Below are 20,006 nucleotides of genomic sequence, written 5' to 3' on the forward strand. Positions count from 1 at the left end.
ACTGGCCCGGTTCCAGGAGATCCAGGTGCTGCAGGAGGAACACTATCGGGGGTACAGGGAGGACATCAGAGCCATCAACACCACCCTGGTTACCATGGTAGGGCTGCTGCAGGACCTCGTAAACAGCAGGGCGGACACTGAACAACACCCAAGGGCCCCTGCCACTAGCCTGGACCAAGAACAGCCATCCACCTCCGCCGGCGCTAGTGGACAGGAGGCCCCCGCACAGCAGCAGCCCACCAGACCCCCACCTCCTGCAGGAGAAGAACCACCCCGCAAGAGGGCCCTGAGATCTCGCAAGACAGAGTAGGATGTCAAGACCCCCGCCAGCAATGGATACCACCTGATGTCATCCCACTGTCCCACATTGTCACCCTGTCCATCCTCGAACTGCCCATGCTCCATCTCTCCACAGGCCTCTGGACAATGCACCTGTGTGACTGTTACTCTGGACTCTGCCATGGACATTCCTTCACCATAGCCCCCACCCACTTGAAACCACCCATCCCATTTTGAGCACTTCAATAAACACCTATTTTGCACCAAAATATCAGGAGTCTGGCTGTGATTTCAATAGATTGTAATTGACATGACAGTGCAAATATGTCCTTGTACATGGTGAAGTCAACAAACAGCTGCCACAAAGCTGTAGTCCATGGGGAAACGAAGCACAGGACTCGTAGTGGGGACCCCAGATCTGAAATAGGGAGGGAAAAGCCAAAACTCAGTCATCATACACTGGGGCAAATAGACAGGCAGCAGAGATGCTGCAGAGTAGTTAACATTTACTAAATTATCTTTGAAATGTTACCTGTGTCCTATTGGAAGTACTGTTCAATGATTCTGTCCCTGTTGTCTGTTTCAGCCCCGTCGTCTTCCTCCTCGTCACTCTCCTCAGGTTCCACCGCTGCCACAACACCACCGTCTCGACCATCCTCCTGCAGGAAAGGCACCTGGCGGCGCAAAGCCAGGTTTTGAAGCATGCAGCAGGCCACGATGATGTGACACACCTTCTTAGGTGAGTACATTAGGGATCCACCGGTCATATGCAGGCAGCGAAACCTGGCCTTTAGGAGGCCAAAGGTGCGTTCGATCACCCTCCTAGTACGCCCATGGGCCTCATTGCACCGTTCCTCTGCCCTGGTCTGGGGATTCCTTACTGGGGTCAGTAGCCACGACAGGTTGGGGTACCCAGAGTCCCCCACTAGTCATACACGGTGTCTCTGTAGCTGTTCCATCACGTAAGGGATGCTGCTATTCCTTAGGATGTAGGCGTCATGCACTGACCCTGGGAATTTGGCATTTACATGCGAGATGTACTGGTCAGCCAAACACACCACCTGGATGTTCATTGAATGGTAACTTTTTCTGTTCCTGTACACCTGCTCCCTGTCTCTTGGGGGAACCAAAGCCACATGGGTCCCATCAATGGCACCAATTACGTTGGGAATATGTCCAAGGGCGTAGAAATCACCCTTCACTGTAGCCAATTCGCCCACCTCAGGGAAAATGATGTAGTTCCTCACGGATTTCATCAGGGCAGACAACACTCTGGATAACACCTTTGAAAACATGGGCTGAGACATCCCGGAAGCAATTCCCACGGTTGTCTGAAATGACCCACTTGCCAAGAAATGTAGTACTGACATGACCTGCACCAGAGGGGGAATCCCTGTGGGTTGGCGGATGGGGGACATCAGGTCGGGCTCCAGCTGGGCACACAGTTCATGGATAGTGGCACGGTTAAGACGGTAGGTCAGGATAATGTGGCGTTCTTCCATTGTCGACAGGTCCACCAGCGGTCGGTACACGGGAGGATTCATCCGTCTCCTCGCCCAACCCAGCGGACGGTGCCTAGGAAGGACAACATGGAGCACACAGTCAGGCAACCCACAGGTACGTACTCACAGCTAGCACAGTATACGATTCTCTATGCAGTGAATGGCGTGTCTGAGTGGCTATGCAAGGCCTAGGCCTGTGTGACGCAGTTGAAATTGAGCCATGTGGGCCCTGGAAATGGCGGCTGCCTGACCTGTGAAGTGTGACAATGGGATGTGAGGTCAATGCGCTGGCGTGGCACACCGCGGCGGGCGGCGGGCGAAGACCGCGGCGCGAAGCCGCATTGGTTAACATTGAAGCCTATGGGTTTCAGGAGCCAATGGCGAAGGGCGCCGGCGGTGGCGGGACGCACCGCCGCGGTACGCACCGCCGCGGACGTGACCGCCATTTTCTATCTACTTATCCACTTGCGACTTGAACTTTCACAGGAGAGGACCTATACTGCAAGTGTTGCTGTGACCTCGGTCTGGAAGGGACAATGGCTGCTGCGACTGGGGAAAGGGCCCCTGCCTTCACTGGAGAGGAGTTGGAGAAACTTGTGGATGGGGTCCTCCCCAGTATGCGCTACTCTACGGTCCTCCAGACCAACAAGTGAGTTTAATTCAATCTGGATTTGGGGCCACTGGCTGGCTTGGGGGCCTGGCAGGGATGGGGGGCATGTTGGGGCTGGCGGGGGGCCTGGCGGGGGGCCTGGCGGGGATGGGGGGCATGTTGGGCCTGGCGGGGGGCCTGGCGGGGATGGGGGGCATGTTGGGCATGGCGGGGGGCCTGGCGGGGGGCCTGGCGGGGATGGGGGGCATGTTGGGCCTGGCGGGGGGCCTGGCGGGGATGGGGGGCATGTTGGGCATGGCGGGGGGCCTGGCGGGGGGCCTGGCGGGGATGGGGGGCGTTGGGCCACTGGAAAGGAAAATGCTGAGTAACTTGAACGTGGTATTTCTCCCTCCCTGTACGTGTCACATAGGTCCGCGCCCATGAGAAGATCGGGATTTGGCGTGCCATCGCCAAGGAAGTCCGGGCCCTGGGGGTCCACCATCGACGGGGCACCCACTGCCGCAAGAGGTGGGAGGACATCTGCCGCGGGACCAAGAAGACCGCCGAGTCTCTGCTGGGGATGGCCTCCCAACGTAGGCGGGGTGCCTGCCGTCAACTGAGCCCCCTGATGTTCCGGATCCTGGCGGTGGCCTACCCTGATTTGGATGGGCGCGTGAGGGCAGCACAGCAGACACAAGGGGGTGAGTCCAAGCATTATCTACTCTGTTGTCGCGCAGTGGAGGTGTCTGGGTGGGGGAGGAGGGCTGTGGGTCCCCCTAGGCCAGGGCGATATCTGTAGGCTGGGCACCCCCGTAAGCCCCTGTGTCCCCAGCCACCACCCTCAGTAGTTTGTCAGTACAGCCATCCCTGGGCCGTGTCATCCATGGGTGCAGTTGTCAACTCTAGGCGTGTAGGGCATGTTCCACGGAATGCGTAGCGGACCCCAAGTGCGCAACTTAGTGCAGGGGGCATCTTTGTCTGTCATGTCCGCTAACTGTACCGGAGATCCATGTAATCAATATCCCTTTATTTCTCTCTCCCCCCCCCTTTTTGTTTGTCTTTCTGTGCTTGTGTGCATCAGCATCATCAGGCGGAGGAGAAGTGGCATCGGGGCAGGAGGGAGCTGCATCTCACATGGCCCAGGAGGGCCATGCCACAGAGTCAGACTGGACCAGTGAGACGGAGGGCGAGGGGAGCTCCACGACGGGGACGACTGGAGCCTGCAGCGACACGGACACGTCCTCGGAAGGGGGCTCCCTTGCGGGGGTGGCACCATCCGTGCCCCCCGCCATTACAGGTACAGCCGCCACCCAGCGCACCATCTCCGCCCTCCCAGCAGCCCCTCAGCGTTCGCCCCGTGCCCGCTCTGCCAGGAAGCCGGGCATCTCCTTCGCCCCAGGCACCTCAGGCCCTGCCCCTGTTACCCCCGCTGCCCTCAGTGAGGAGGTCATTGACCTCCTCCGAACGCTCATTGTTGGGCAGACTACCCTTTTGAATGCCATCCAGGGGGTGGAGAGGGAGGTTCATCGCAGCAATGCGTACCTGGAGGGCATTCATTTGGGTCAGGCTGCCCATCAGCGATCGTTCCAGGCTGTGGCCTCAGCACTGACGGCAGCCATTGTCCCTGTCTCCTGCCTGCCTCTACTAACTCCCTCCTCCCAGTCTCCTGTTCCTCTGCCTGTCCCACCCACACCATCAGACCAGCCTGCACACACCTCAACACCCAAGAGAAGCTCATCCAAACATAAGCACCACAGATCACGCAGACATTCACACACGCAACATTCCGATGCAGACATGCCAACAGTCACTACCACCTCTGTGACCCCCACCTCCTCGTCTCCCTCCTCCCTCCCTGTGACGTCTACACTCACACCTCCATTCACCTCACCATCAGCCAGTGTTTCCATCACCAGCACACCCTCCACTCCAGTCCGCACACGTGCAGTCACCACCCCCACTGCCATTTACACGTCCCCTGTGTCCTCTCCCACTGTGTCTGTCACCCCCTCTTCCACACCACACAAACGCAGCCACCCACCCACCCAACAGCCATCCACCTCACGACAGCCTATCCCTCCTGCACCTGCACCCAAAGACAGCAAACGTGACTCACCTACAACCACATCCTCTCCCTCCACTCCCATTCCCACTGTACCTACCACTCTCCATTGTCCCAAGAAGCTCTTCCTCGCCACTACTAACTTCTTTCCTGACCCTGAGCCCCCCCCTCCTTCTCGTCGGGGTAAGAAGAGCACCTCAGCCACCACCAGCCCTGCAGCCCCCTTGACAAGGGTGCAGGGGTATTGGAGCCCGCCAGCCCGCATGTCTGGATCTTCGCCCAGCAGCAAGGGGACAGCCAGCCCACCCCCTAGGAAGAGGAGCAGAAGGCGGAAGGGGCGCCGCAGGAGCCCGCCTTCTACATCCCTCCCGGACACCACCCAGAGACAGTCACCAGCCACAGCTCCAAAGGGAGGAAAGGGCCACAGGCCGACGACTAAGGAGGGCAAGGGCAGCAAGTTGGAGAGGTCAGGCAGCAGGCCTGCTGCCCAGGAGGAGCCCACAACCCCCATAGCCGCTGCCCCGGGAGGAACCGGCACAGCTGCCCCGGGAGAGCCCACCAGCCCCATAGCCGCTGCCCAGGTAGGACCCAGCCCAGCTGGCCAGGAGGGCCCCACCACCCACAGCCCAGGTGGGCAGTGAAGGAGCACCATCCCCGCTGCCCAGGAGGGCACCACCAGGCATTTAGCAGTTGGCCATAGACCGTCCGCCGTCTCAAGAACCGCTGAACTGGGCCCTTTAAGGCAAGAACCGCTGAACTGGGCCCTTCAAGGCAAGAACCGCTGAACTGGGCCCTTCAAGGCAAGAACCGCTGAACTGGGCCCCGCCGTCTCAAGAACCGCTGAACTGGGCCCTTCAAGGCAAGAACCGCTGAACTGGGCCCTTCAAGGCAAGAACCGCTGAACTGGGCCCCGCCGTCTCAAGAACCGCTGAACTGGGCCCTTCAAGGCAAGAACCGCTGAACTGGGCCCTTCAAGGCAAGAACCGCTGAACTGGGCCCCGCCGTCTCAAGAACCGCTGAACTGGGCCCCGCCGTCTCAAGAACCGCTGAACTGGGCCCTTCAAGGCAAGAACCGCTGAACTGGGCCCTTCAAGGCAAGAACCGCTGAACTGGGCCCCGCCGTCTCAAGAACCGCTGAACTTGGCCCTTCAAGGCAAGACCCGCTGAACTGGGCCCTTCAAGGCAAGAACCGCTGAACTGGGCCCTTCAAGGCAAGAACCGCTGAACTGGGCCCCGCCGTCTCAAGAACCGCTAAACTGGGCCCCGCCGTCTCAAGAACCGCTGAACTGGGCCCTTCAAGGCAAGAACCGCTGAACTGGGCCCTTCAAGGCAAGAACCGCTGAACTGGGCCCCGCCGTCTCAAGAACCGCTGAACTGGGCCCTTCAAGGCAAGAACCGCTGAACTGGGCCCTTCAAGGCAAGAACCGCTGAACTGGGCCCCGCCGTCTCAAGAACCGCTGAACTGGGCCCTTCAAGGCAATAACCGCTGAACTGGGCCCTTCAAGGCAAGAACCGCTGAACTGGGCCCCGCCGTCTCAAGAACCGCTGAACTGGGCCCTTCAAGGCAAGAACCGCTGAACTGGGCCCTTCAAGGCAAGAACCGCTGAACTGGGCCCCGCCGTCTCAAGAACCGCTGAACTGGGCCCCGCCGTCTCAAGAACCGCTGAACTGGGCCCTTCAGGGCAAGAACCGCTGGCCCTTTGGCAGACGTGGCAGGGCAGGATCTATCTCGGGCAGGGCTGCAGGATGTCCTCTGGCCAACTTGCCTCCTCCAGTGGCAGTGGGGTCTGTTATGGACTGTATGGACTGTGGCTTTGCTCTCCCCAGGATGGCCCAGTGGGCAGGCCACCCACTGTATGGACTGTATGGACTGTGGCTTTGCTCTCCCCAGGATGGCCCAGTGGGCAGGCCACCCACTGTATGGACTGTATGGACTGTGGCTTTGCTCTCCCCAGGATGGCCCAGTGGGCAGGCCACCCACTGTATGGACTGTTTGGACTGTGGCTTTGCTCTCCCCAGGATGGCCCAGTGGGCAGGCCACCCACTGTATGGACTGTATGGACTGTGGCTTTGCTCTCCCCAGGATGGCCCAGTGGGCAGGCCACCCACTGTATGGACTGTATGGACTGTGGCTTTGCTCTCCCCAGGATGGCCCAGTGGGCAGGCCACCCAATGTATGGACTGTTTGGACTGTGGCTTTGCTCTCCCCAAGATGGCCCAGTGGGCAGGCCACCCACTGTATGGACTGTGGCTTTGCTCTCCCCAGAATGGCCCAGTGGGCAGGCCACCCACTGTATGGACTGTATGGACTGTGGCTTTGCTCTCCCCAGGATGGCCCAGTGGGCAGGCCACCCACTGTATGGACTGTATGGACTGTGGCTTTGCTCTCCCCAGGATGGCCCAGTGGTCATGGAGTCCCCTCGTGGATCTGGCGTCGTGTACTCAAGTGGCTGAGGTGCCCCCCCTTCCCTTCCCCCTGAGGTGCCTGTCCTATTTTCTTTCTGATGCCCCTGCAGTGTTCTCTCCGTGGAGTTCTTGTCGTGGGACTGGGCCTTGCCCCTTTGCACAGGACCCCTGTGATCCACGGACAGTGGTTGGACTACATTTAGTAGCTGTATATATTTTGTACATAGTTTATTTATTTTTTCGGATTAATGGCGTACATATTTCAATATATCTGCCCGTTTATGATCTCTTCTTTTGGTCTTTGCATTATTTCGGAGGGGGGTGGTTTGTGGGTTGTGACAGTGATCTGTGGGAATGCATTGATGTGTGTGTTGTAGTGGGTGTGGGTGGGTGGGTGTGTGCCGGTAATCTTTTCCCTCCCCTGTGTCGTAGGTGCAGTACTCACCGATGTCTTCCGCGCCGCCGGGCGTGCTCCTGGTATATGAGGAGGAATAGGAGTGCGGGGATGACCTGTAACTCTGGCTCCATACTGCCGGAATCTCGCGTGGAGTGCGTAGAGGTGAGCGTTTTCCCGTTCGTAGTCTGTTTCCGCCGTGTTCTTATCGGCGGTGCTCCCGCCCCGGAAAAGGTGGCAAATTGGTGGGTCGTAATAGGGTGGGCGGTACTTTGTCTGCCGCCGGGCTGTTGGCGGGAACCGCCGCGCTGTTTGTTTGTACCGCTGTGGCGGTCGGAGTGTTAAGTTGGCGGGCTGTGTTGGCGGTTCCCGCCAGGGTCAGAATTGCATATTTTAGACCGCCGGCCTGTTGGCGGCTTGGCCGCCGCTTTATCACCGACCGCCAGGGTCAGAATGAGGGCCATAGTGTATGAGTAATAGGGCCATTGGGGGTAGAGTGCAGTGTCTTTGCACTCCAAACGCTTACAGCTGTGCAGCTGCTTGTTGGCCAATGTTGCTCTTCCAGTGTTTCTCCTCAAAATCAGTTGACACCTTTACACGAATCTTTCCTTTCACTCTGATTTCATCATTGGAAAATCTAAATTATTTTAGTTGTTTTGAATTAACAGGTAAAATGAAACAGTCTTTGGATATAGTCTTCCTATCATTTCTGGCTTTTTCTCAAATTCAGCTTGTTTGTTACATTAAGTACAGAAGTTGGTGATCTGTGGCAGAGCCCTTGTTTGTCTAATATCTTTCCTAGGTATCCCTCGATTACATTTCTTTTTGTGCTAGTGATGTGCTCACTTACGTCCTCATTTATAACCAAGGCAGATTTGCCTATACTCAGACAAGTAGGTTGCTTTCCTTTCTTCTCTTTTGCCAGCTTGTGTCCTTTTCTAACATGCCTAAACAGCATGAGTAGCCACTCTTTTTCGGTCATTTTACCTACATCCTGAGGCCTTCTTTCTCTTCGTCTCAGACGCATTCTCAGCACAATCATTTAAGTTTCAGAAAACAACTTACGAGTTTGCTGTTTTCTAAGCTCATCTAAATGCCGGTGTCATCACCCATCAAGCTCGTATGAGCGCAAGTCTCTTTCTTCAAATTCTATGTACTTACAACTTTAATTCCCTTTTTTAACCTAATATTTTTGCACTTATCTGTTCTTAGAAACCAATTAAAACGCATTTTCGTGCACTCCATCTGTCATTTTCTTTTGTGTTGCAAGCCATGATTGAAGATCTGTAGATGATCAGTCTAACGCTCAGACTGACAGATGCAACTGCTCGCATAAATAACATGTGGGCATTCACAGCCCAGACGCGTGGCAGGTGCAGTGTGATACGTTCTGAGGTGCCAGTCGTGACCCGTGTGTTTAAAACACATTTTTTATATTTCTGCTGCTGGCCCATAGCCAAAGCCACCTCGTTCTGCAGATTTGCAGAATTCATGCTTTGAACATTCGACTGAAATATTTGTTGCATGATAGTCGCGGCAGTTTCTAAATAAATGAGCGCCTGCCAAGACACAACTCGCATTTTATTGATGCACAAATAGCCACATCATGCAAGATAGCTTCATAGCGTTGAAGGCACTAACATTTTCTTGAACGTAAATCACAATCATACTAAATAAAGCACGCTTTTGTAGGTTGCAGGTTGAAAAACTACTGCGGATTTGCCCCTCATGTACACCACTCAGCTTTAGCCAGAAAGAGTAACAGTTGTTTATTTTGCCTTCCGGACAAACGACGAACCAAGAAAATCTTGATTGGACAGGGAGACGATTGATCTTGCTAAACAGGTGATGACATAAAGTTGCTTCTGACATTTTCTGTCTGCACGCTGCAGATAAAGACTGGAAACTAAAGTAGCTTAATGGATTAGAGCAATTGCCTTTCCAATCTAGACAGCTAGTTTTTAATCCCAATCACCACCCCTACTCAAACGATTTTGTCCGTGTTTCTTTAATCCGCTAGGAAATAGAGCTGTTCTCGGTTTGCTAATTTGCTTCCCTTAGCCTGCCTAGTTCAGCTCAGTTTGCTGCACTTCGTCTTCTGCGCACCCAGTGCTTTAAATATGCAGGTGCTCGCAGGTACTGAGTAGCTGCACTTCTTTTATTTGAAAGGGAGAGTACCTGTACGTCTCAGTAGGGATGCAATACTTAAAAAATAGAACCTGTACTTATTAGGAAGCAGGTACTATGGAATAATGAATAGCTGTAATAATAGATATCAACTTCAAATACCCCATACACGTATTTTCTCCTCAGATTACACTGAATGGTTGTAGCTAGCACTTGTACAGCAGGTAAAGGCCATCAAGAGGCCCATTGGACTCTAATTGTAGCATCTTTGTTACTAACAAACCAGACCATGGGGTCTATTTTGTAATTTCCTTTGCTTGCATTGTGGCCCACTGCACTCTTGCTATGCCACTCCCGTATCAGCGTCCCCAGCTTTCTTACTGCTGCAGCTGCTCCATCTCCTGTGCTGTCATGCCTGATCTTCTATTAGTCACTTGTATGAGCTCTTTTCAACACTATAGCACCAGAAAATGTTTCAATAACAACCCAACCTTGTGCCAAGTGATTGTGTCAAGAATGTCCTCTCCATGGGCATTAGGAAGTGACAGTTATTCCTCCACTCAAGGATGATTTTTATTTTTTTAATTCAGCCAATGATTCATTGAAATCTCCACACTTCAAAATACAATAAACAATAAAAAGTCAAATGTTTTTGCAGGCAGGTTTGAAGTTTTACCCATAAAATAGTTTCATGCTTGGGGGTCAGGTCCCTTAGCAAAGATTATTTCTCTGCAGCAAATCATTAATCTGGGGGGTCCTCACAACGTACTGCTCCACAAAAATCAACTGGGTGATCAAACAGATCGACCTGGGAATTGACTGGCTACTTCCAATAAAATTGGAACATCGGGCGCCATCAGGCAACAACAGAAATTTACTATTGATCAACGTATTCATACACCCTAACAAAATCCAAAACAGTGGAAACATTGAAACATTGACCAGTATTCTAAAAATGCTGCAGAAACAAAATAAGGACGCAATCCTCATTTTGTTTGGCGGTTTCAACCTTGATTTGAGAAAAGGCAGCACAAAACACCCTAATGGAACATGCACATATACAAAGTTTGAAACCCTGGTTTTGCGCTGCCTGATGTCTCTCCCTGAGGACGCCTCATCCGCACAAGTAACCTTTTCAAGTGGCACAAAAAAATCCATCATCGACTTTACATTAATAAACAATACCGCATTGCTACTGGTTTCAGCATATAGGATCCAACAACGCACAGAGAGCGATCACTTTCCACAACTTATTAAGATCCGTAATGAATGGAATCGGCTCCCCACTGCCAATATCATAATTTCAGCCCCAGTGACTTATGATACAAAAAAACTGAAATGGAAGGGGCTGGGCCTCCACAAAGTAATGTAAGAAGTGTACCGCAGTGCAGGCACAACTAAAGAGCTCAAAGAATCACTACGAGCGCAGGAACTAGAAGACCACCTCCAAGGAGAACGAGTGATCGATTGGATGCACTTGTGTGATTCTTTAATAAATGCATTTTCCATCAAAAACGTCTCCCAATTTCGGTCATAGAGTCAAAAAACAAAGTCAAGAGTGCAAAGTCAAGAGTTGCAAAGAAGAAAAGCCATGGTTCAACAGGACATTGCGCAATCTGAAAAATCAAGTATCTAGAGAATCAAAAAAAGTCCTAAAGGACGTACACTGGGGGAGGAAATCTGATGACATAAGGCTTTCTGAATTAAGAGCCAAATATAAGAAAAACTGCTCGATGGCAAAACAGAGTTATCGTGAGGATCTGTGGACCAAGCTGCTTATGTCCAACAAACAGAAAAATAACAAAAAGTTCTGGGAACTAATAAACGGACTAAGGGACAAAATCGACACATGAATGCGGGTATCGATGCAGCCACAAGGGAAGCCCACGTACAAACAATGTTCTCACTCCCAGAGCAGCATGCGAAGGAGGAGGCCTCACAGATAGCCAATGACTTAAGCAAGATTAATTTTGGCTTCAGAGTGACAACGCAAACAGACTTAACTCTAAACGGAAACGAAGGAAAGCACGCACTAATGACCACTGACATAGGAATGCTGACAAGCCTTATCAAGAAACTAAAAATGGAAGGGGCAGCTGGTCAGAACGTTATTCCGAACGCCTTGTTTAGAGAAGACCCTTCATTCTGGGCGTATTATTTGGCGCTGCTTTTTAACGTGCTCCGAGGCACTACTGGTGTCCCAGATGCATGGAAAGGCAGCATTATTCACCCTATATACAAAGCAGCTAACCCCGCAAATCCTTCAAACTACAGGCTAATAGCATTGATAGACGTGGAAGCAAAACTCTACGCATCCTGCCTACTGCAACCACTAGCAGAATGGATTCATGACAGACAGTTAATTCCACAATGCCAGACAGGTTTCAGAGCTGGTATGGGTGCTTCCACCAACCTGGCAAAAAAGGCTACTTGCATGCTTTATTGATCTAAAGGCAGCTTTTGATTGCGTACCAAGAACCCGCCTATGGGAGAAACTGAAAAGGTGGGGCTTACCATGCAGCCTTATTAGTGCAATGATGGGCTTGTACACAGGTACTTGGGCGCAAGTAAAAATTGGAGAGGGCAGCCACCTCACCAAGAGAATATTAACAGCAAAAGGACTTAAACAAGGGTGTGTATTGGCTCCCACGCTGTTCAACTTATATCTTGCAGCCCTATCCGAGGCTCTAGCTCCCGTAAATAGTCACCCGCCAGTATTGGCCAAGAAAGGAATTGCATGGCTACAGTACGCAGACAACATAGTTCTACTCAGCCAAACACCTGTTGGGCTACAGCATAGCATCGATGCATTTTATACATAGAAAACAATGCAAGGCCTAGAATTGAATTTGAGTAAAACTAAAGTTGTCCGCAAAGTTGAAAGGAAGTTTAAATCTGCTTCATGGTTCATAAACGGATCCCAGGTGGAGGTTGCACCCACATGTAAGTACTTGGGATTCACTATGGACCGCCTCCTCACTTTCAAGCCGCAGCTTGCTGCCACTCAAGCAAAAGCCCTCTCACTGACCTATGATTTTAAAGTTCTAAAACAAAAACTGAGCTGCCCTTCATGCACTCGCCTGCTTTCTGTCATGGCAGCGCGGCTAATGCCCACCATCACTTATGGCGCCAAAATTATGCTGGGGAAGGAGGCAGTTTTTTTCAATCAAGTCCAGACGAAGGCCTACAAAACAGTTTTTCGGATACCACAACCAGCATCTCCAGCTCAGGTTCGTTTAGAATTGGGTCTGAAAAACTATGAATTTCAGAGTAGATGTGCCTTCATTAAACTATGCTGCAGGATGCGTGCAGCTGAGACTGGTACTCTAAACAACCTATGTTGGATGGAAATTGAGGAGCAACAGCAACACAATGATAAAAGCACCTGGGGTCATCACTTAAATAACTGCATTAAAGCACTAGGTTTGCTAGAAGCCTTGGACCAGAACCCGGACAAAAAGGAGTTTTTTCAGAAGGCAAACGCTGTCACTAAGAAGAAATCTTTAAACTCTGACACACAAAAACTGGCAAGCAGACAGCACGCCTGGACTATAATAACATCATACAAAACTTTACGGGCACAGGAACTTCAACCAGTCGCTGAAACATCGGTTTATGCTTTTCCGCTTTGGGTTGATGGAAACAAAGGATATGGTCCCTTCATGGAGACAGCAGGATCTGACACATTTCTGTTGACTGTGTGGGTACAGACAAGAGTCATTAGAACACATTTTTTGTGTGTGCCCGGCTTTGCTAGGCCTCAGGACATTATATCTGAAAAACATTTTTAAGACTCTGAACATACGCTCATGCAGACCGGCCATTATAAGATGGCTTAGCGGACTTTCAACCCTGTTTTCTTGTTGAGAGACCAAATTCATGGTACAGGCTCAGAAAGAATTAGTGAATAAAGTTGAGGCCGAGTGTGCAAGGGCCATAATTTTGTGATTAGTAAAGCTCCGAAAGTTTAGTTCCAGCCAGGTAACAGCCCTAGGTACTACTTAGGATTCTCACTCAGCTTTACTCGTCTACTATTATAGTGTTCGTAATGGAGCAAGAAAGTCCTAAAGTTAAGTCCAAGACCAATGTTGGAATTAGTGGAGAACATTATAGCTATGCACAACTCTTTACCATGATTTGTTTTAGTTTCAAATAAGCTTTTATGTTTTTATTATGGGTCTCTACTAACATAATGAGTAGGCAAAGTATTTATATTATTATGCATTTTGGAATTGCAACTTGAACTTGGTCATAGGAGAAATGTGAGCTGCTCCCACAGAACTGCCTTTGGGTTTGGATTCCTTAAGTCTACCAGGCCTGACAGCAATTCCCATTCCTTAGCCTTCGCCTGGTTTTCCTTTGTTCTCTATGATCAGTTCAGCTTCAGTTCATAAACCCAAATAAAATGCTTAAATTTTTTTATTTACTGAGACCATACATTTGTTTATGTTCGTAAGAATTTAGACTTGGCGGAAATTGCTCAATGCAACACACGTCCACTACAAGTCTGAAGCCTTTTGGCCTAATTTCAAAGAAGGCAGAGTAACTAAAAAATGAAAGTTTTCTTTCTGCAACTTCAGCTGCATCATCATCTTGTTAGCTTCTCCTACATGGTCGGTGTTCCACCAAAGCAGTACTCTCCAGCTAATGTGTGCAATGCCTCCTCCATGAATGGTGGTGGACCAACCATCCGATCAAGAGTGATTGATCTTTCATAAAAGACTGCCATGCAAAAGGTGATGTACTTTTGCTGAAAGGCAACAACTTCTCTAAAATCCTGATGCATCAACATGTTAGGGACAATCTGGGCTCTGACAGCGTACCCCTACTTTAAGGGTACAACTTCATTGTCCTCATTTTCTGGGCAGATTTTTCAGAATTCCACACAGGCATGGGCAGAATTTCCACCAAAAGTTTGTCTTCTCAAAGTGGCTACTCTGACAATTAATAAAGCCTGTTAAGTGGAAAAACGCATATTAATCTGACAACTACTTCAAAATATACCACATTTTCCCCCACCAACTTGAGAGAGAAAATAAATTTGCATCAATGGAAATTCCTCCAACCAAACTCAAAATCAGTGCCTCTGTTTTTGTGAGTAAGCAGGCTTATTTCACTAAAAACCTAGGATATTGGTGGCCAAGGCTTGATTGGTTCAGTCTTGATGATAAAGTTGGTGACTTGGACCAAGGCATTAATTCCTAGGGACCTTTACTTTTCCTCAAAATCTTTACCAATTATCCATGTATCAACAACAAAATGTTAATATTTCTACTGCAGCGCTGTAGCTCGGACATGTTGAAGTTCATGTTCTGTTGTCAGGTACCTTTGATTAAATCTTCTTGACACCCTGGATAGATTTTTGGGAGCTGGCCAGCCAATCAAAATGCTCCCTTTGCTGGCTATAACTATTGCTACAAGCCTGCAAAGGGAACATTCTGTGAAGCTAGCTCCCAGTTTTGCTCCAGTGTACTGTAGACCCTAGGAGTGTTATACAGTTCCTACCAATTAAGTAGGACTGTACACTAGGTCGACATGAACCTCGGAATACAGGGACTCAGTCCACATTTACTATCAAAAAGTGTTGACACAATTCCCAGCTAGCTCACAGTTATCCACCTGAACCCCTAACCTTACCAGGGTACCATATGATATCAGCAACCTCGAACATGACCACTTTTATTCCCAAAGAAATTGTGGAAACAGATCTATCCTTTCATTGTTACTTTGAAAGCCCAAGGGAAACACAATACTGATACAAAATGTATTTTCAAATATTTATTGAAACAATCATACACTTGTATAGAAAGCATGAGCTGCGATTATTTGGCAGATTTCACAATGCATTTTGAGAATGCCGAAAAAGATATACAAATCAACCATTGTAAAGTCACTATGTTTTTACACTCCTTTCTATTACTACCTACATTATCGAGAGCATAGTGGGAGTACCCTCTGCCAGATCCAGTGGGAAAGCCTAACACCACCCTTACCTGGGTAAGATATGCCAGGAATAACCAGTGTGATGTAGAACAGGCTTTTGTTCTTTACCGGTTGGAGGCCAAGGTCAGCAGAGCAGGGCTGCATCTCAGTCACAGTCCCCATGTTCCAGGATAATCCCAGCAGAAGTGCTCCTCTGCTAAATGTAGCACAGAGGCTGTTTATATAATAAAATAATTGTTCGTACCACACTGTGTGAGAGGTGCAGAGCTGATGCAATGGTTTGTCTGGAACAACAGAGCTGTCTCCAGCAGACAACCATAACACAAGGGCATTGTATTCTATGTGCCTAGCCTTGGACAGAGCGTGCAAACTATATGGCAGCAATGCTTACTAGGAATAAGCTGCATGTACGGAGTCTCAACGTATGCCCTAATGTACTTCACTACAGGAGCACTGCTGGACCAAAAGCTGCCTTTTACATAGAAAGATTGGTTGAAAAAACATATCTCCCTTCTCTTGTGGCTCTCCCTCAGCCCCAGACAGCTGTATAGGCTCCTCCCCTTGCTTTTGCTAAGAGTCAAGCACAATCACTCAAAAAAGGAAAATCGAAATACATGATTTGGATCTTTGGCTGATTTGGCTTCCCTCTCAGCCAGCTGTCCCCCACTTCCTCACTTTACTTTCCTAATCCTGCATCACATTTGCCTCCAGTGTGATAAAATGTTTAGGAATCAGAAGGTTGGTTGTTTAGGAGATTAGGCATCAGAAGGAGTGACAGCAAGAAATCTTAAAGTGGAAAGTGCTAAGGGAGGGCAGGGAGCCGTCTTGCTCAACTCATCTTCACTGCAATTGCTGGCTTTGGTAGGTGAATCAAGTTCAAACTTGAGGTGAGCCTTTACCTATACTATCTCCACTATTTTAGGTTGTACACCACCTCTTCCTGCTTCTTTCTTTGTGATGATTAGAGGCCAATGTGCTCTTTTCGTCAGCCTGCTGCTCATTGCCATCAATGACCTAAATGTTTTTTCCACAAGCAGTCAGATCCACTTCCCACCTTCTTCCTTCAGTGCATGGTTCAAGATATTAACCGTTTGTAAGTCCTTTCCCATACATTTCTTGAGCCTACCATTCCAACCAATATTCCTGGTTGAGGATGTGCCAATCTGTCCATAGACACTTCATATACTGCTTTCTGTCCATGCCTGCTTTGCCTGCTTTTGTATGTGATTGGACCCCATTTGCTTTTACTATGATCTACTGCCTGTCTTTCTTCAACTGACCCCTGCCATGGGGATTGATCAGTTATCGTCTCTTCTCCCCTCCATTGTATGTTACCTAGTATTAATGCTTTATCAAGGGATTGAGTGGATGATTGGGAGGGATATCTTGGGCTTGGAGTTCTAATTCCACATGGAGAGGTTGTGGAGGCAAATAAGATAGGTGGAGGGTGGTTCATAGGTCACATTTTTAGAAAGGACTCAGAGGATTGAAGGAGTATGACGTTCAGGGGAGGTCTAGATGGATTATGGTAGGGACTGCATAATTTCACTCTGGAGGATGTTGAGAAGAGACCAAGGGATCAACAATTCATTATGGGAGTCAGTGTGTGTTGCTAAATATTTTTTATCTGATTATTTGTATATTCTTTCTAGATATATAGGCCCTCATTACGAGCCTGGCGGTCTGTGACCGCCAGGCTCGCGGTTGGCGGGAGCACCGCCGACAGCCTGGCGGTGCCCCTTAGGGCATTCTGACCGCGGCGCTTTGGCCGCGGTCAGTGCAGGAAAACCGGCGGTCTCCCGCCGGTTTTCCGCTGCCCGTCAGAATCCTCCAAGGCGGCGCAGCATGCTGCGCCGCCTTGGGGATTCTGACACCCCCTACCGCCATCCTGTTCCTGGCGGTTCGCCCGCCAGGAACAGGATGGCGGTAGGGGGTGTCGCGGGGCCCCTGGGGGCCCCTGCAGTGCCCATGCCAATGGCATGGGCACTGCAGGGGCCCCCGTAAGAGGGCCCCGCTTGTATTTCACTGTCTGCATAGCAGACAGTGAAATACGCGACGGGTGCAGTAGCACCCGTCGCACCTTCCCACTCCGCCGGCTCGATTCCGAGCCGGCGTCCTCGTGGGAAGGTTGTTTCCCGCTGGGCTGGCGGGCGGCCTTAAGGCGGCCGCCCGCCTGCCCAGCGGGAAACTCAGAATGCCGGCCGCGGTCTTCAGACCGCGGTGCGGTATTCCTGCGGCGCAACTTTGGCGGGCGGCCTCCGCCGCCCGTCAAAGTTGTAATGAGGGCCATAGTTCTTTAGAAAATATGTATTGCTACTATGTCATAACAATAAACTACACACATACTCTTTAAACCTGTTTAACTAATGTACATTTACTCATGGTTTAAATATGTGTATGTATGTACATATATTTTGTGTATATGTGCGTGTATTCATGTGTGTCTGTATGTGTGTGTGTGCGTGTGTGTATATATATATATATATATATATATATATATATATATATATATATATGTTATTCTATGCTTAACATGTTCATAGTTGTGTTTCTAAGTCATCATAATTGAGTTTGCTCCAAGGTCGATAGGTGCATGTCTGTAAGTAGTTGGGTGTGTTGATTTGTGGTGGTTTATGTCGGAAAGTTCTCAAATGGTGGTCTGACCATGTGACTGGCGTGATGCTACGAACGGTAACTAGTTCAGGCTTGGCAAAAATGACATCTAGGATGTGGCCAGCGATGTGTGTGGGATTGTGTACAATCTGATGTAGGCTCAATGCAATTAGGCCAGTGGTGATAGCTTTTGGATGGGGCATATTGGGTTTGTCAAACCTAATGTTTAGGTCTCCAAGAATGCATAGGTTTGAGTATAATGTAATAAGGTTTGAGACTGTATCTAGAAAAGCATCTGGGAATGTTGAGTTGCTAGGTGGAGGTCTGTAAAGGAGGAGAAAGTTACAGGAGGAAGTTGGAGTAGGGTGGCATCTGGTGAGGAGAGCTTCACAACCTTGTATGGAAATGTTGTCTGTTTTACTGAGATTTATTGCCTGTTTAAATATAAAAGCTAGTCCACCTCCTCTCTTGCCTGTACGGTGTTGTGTGATGGATAAGTCCAGAGGAAGGGCTTCAAGCAACACTGGGGCCATGTCATCTCCCAACCATGATTCTGTTATGTATAGTAAGTCAGGTTATGTGTCTGTGAGCAGGTCGTAGATGTGGTGCTTGTTTTTTTAGAGTGACCAAGCATTTATGAGCTGGCAGTTTAGAAAAAGTGTGTTAGTGGCGGTGTTATTTTGTTTAGGTGAAGGGTGAGCAGTATAATTTGAGTTTGAATCAGGTGTGTTGTTAGTTGTGATAACTGTGTGAGGGTCACATTGGTCTTGTTTTTGAATATAGTGTTCCTCTTCCAGCAGGTTTAGGAGGCATTTTGTTGGGTCTGTCTGTGTGGGTGGTGGACTTGGTGGCGGAGAGAGACATGAAGAGTGCACTGTTTTTTGTAGGATAGCCTTATTGTGTAATAGACAAGGGGATGCAAAGTTGTTAAGAGTGGCATGTTGTTGATTTTGTTTGAGTCTGTTTAGTGTGGAAGGAGTATGGGTTAGGGGTGGTGGAGGAGCATGTGGGTCATGATGTAAGGCTCTAAATTGTGCAATGGATGAGAGGCAGGTGAATGAATGTTGCTGTGTTGGGGTGCTTGTGGTAGATGTTTGTGAAGAGTGAGAAGGTAGGTGTAAATATTGGCCAGGATTTGTATTCTTTGTGTAGTCATGAGGGTGGAAGTGGGTGTGATGATAAGTATAATGAAAGTTTGTGTTGATTTGATGCACTGATGTGTTTGGTCTGTATTGTTTTTGTGGACTAGTGAGAGGGGATATTGATGTAGTGGTTTTTGGTGAGGGATTTGTATGTGAGTTAGTGCTGGTAAGTGGAATTAGAGTATTACAGGGGGTATTGATGTGTTTTGGAGATGAATATATGAGGTGTGTGAGAGGGGATGGATGTGTGTCAGGGGAGTTTGCGTTAGTTGTGATGAGGTAATATGTGTGGTGGAGTGGAGTGTGAGGATTGTATGGTTTTGTGTAATTGGTGAAGAGACGGGAATTGTGTTTGTAGATGGTGTGTTGGAAGGCTGGGTTTAGGAATTGTCATGATGAAAGGTAGTCTGTCTGGAGCAATTAGAGGATAGTGTTGTTGTTTTGTATGAACAGGGAGTGTGTATCTGGAAGGCTGAAAGTAATGTATAATGTGGTTTTGTGTTGTGTGGGTGATGGTAGGTTGTGTTAGTGGGAGTGGACAGAGTAGTGTTTACTGTGAGAATGAAGGTGTTTTACTGTTGTAGTTGTGCTGGATAAGTGTATAGGTGTTGTATAAGGGGTATTGTGTTGGGCGATGGGACATTGCAATTTGTATGAGGTCAGTTTGTGATGCAGGAGTTGGATGTCTTTGCAGATAATGTGTTTGCATGTTGATGGATGTGTAGGGAGTAAGTTCCTTTCTGATAAAAGGAACATTGGGCGGCATTTCTGGCCCTATGCCCGACCAGTCCCGAACAGGCCCAAACAGGCAGCTACCCTTGTCCTCTCCACCCTTAGCTTTGACTCCCGGGCTGAGACGCTCTGAGCTCTAGGCTCAAATAGCCCTACTGGCCAATAGAAACCTAGTCCTAACCCTAACCAATCAGATTTGTAAAACTAATTCAAACAA

Source organism: Pleurodeles waltl, chromosome 8, assembly GCF_031143425.1.
Source record: "Pleurodeles waltl isolate 20211129_DDA chromosome 8, aPleWal1.hap1.20221129, whole genome shotgun sequence".
NCBI lineage: Eukaryota > Metazoa > Chordata > Amphibia > Caudata > Salamandridae > Pleurodeles > Pleurodeles waltl.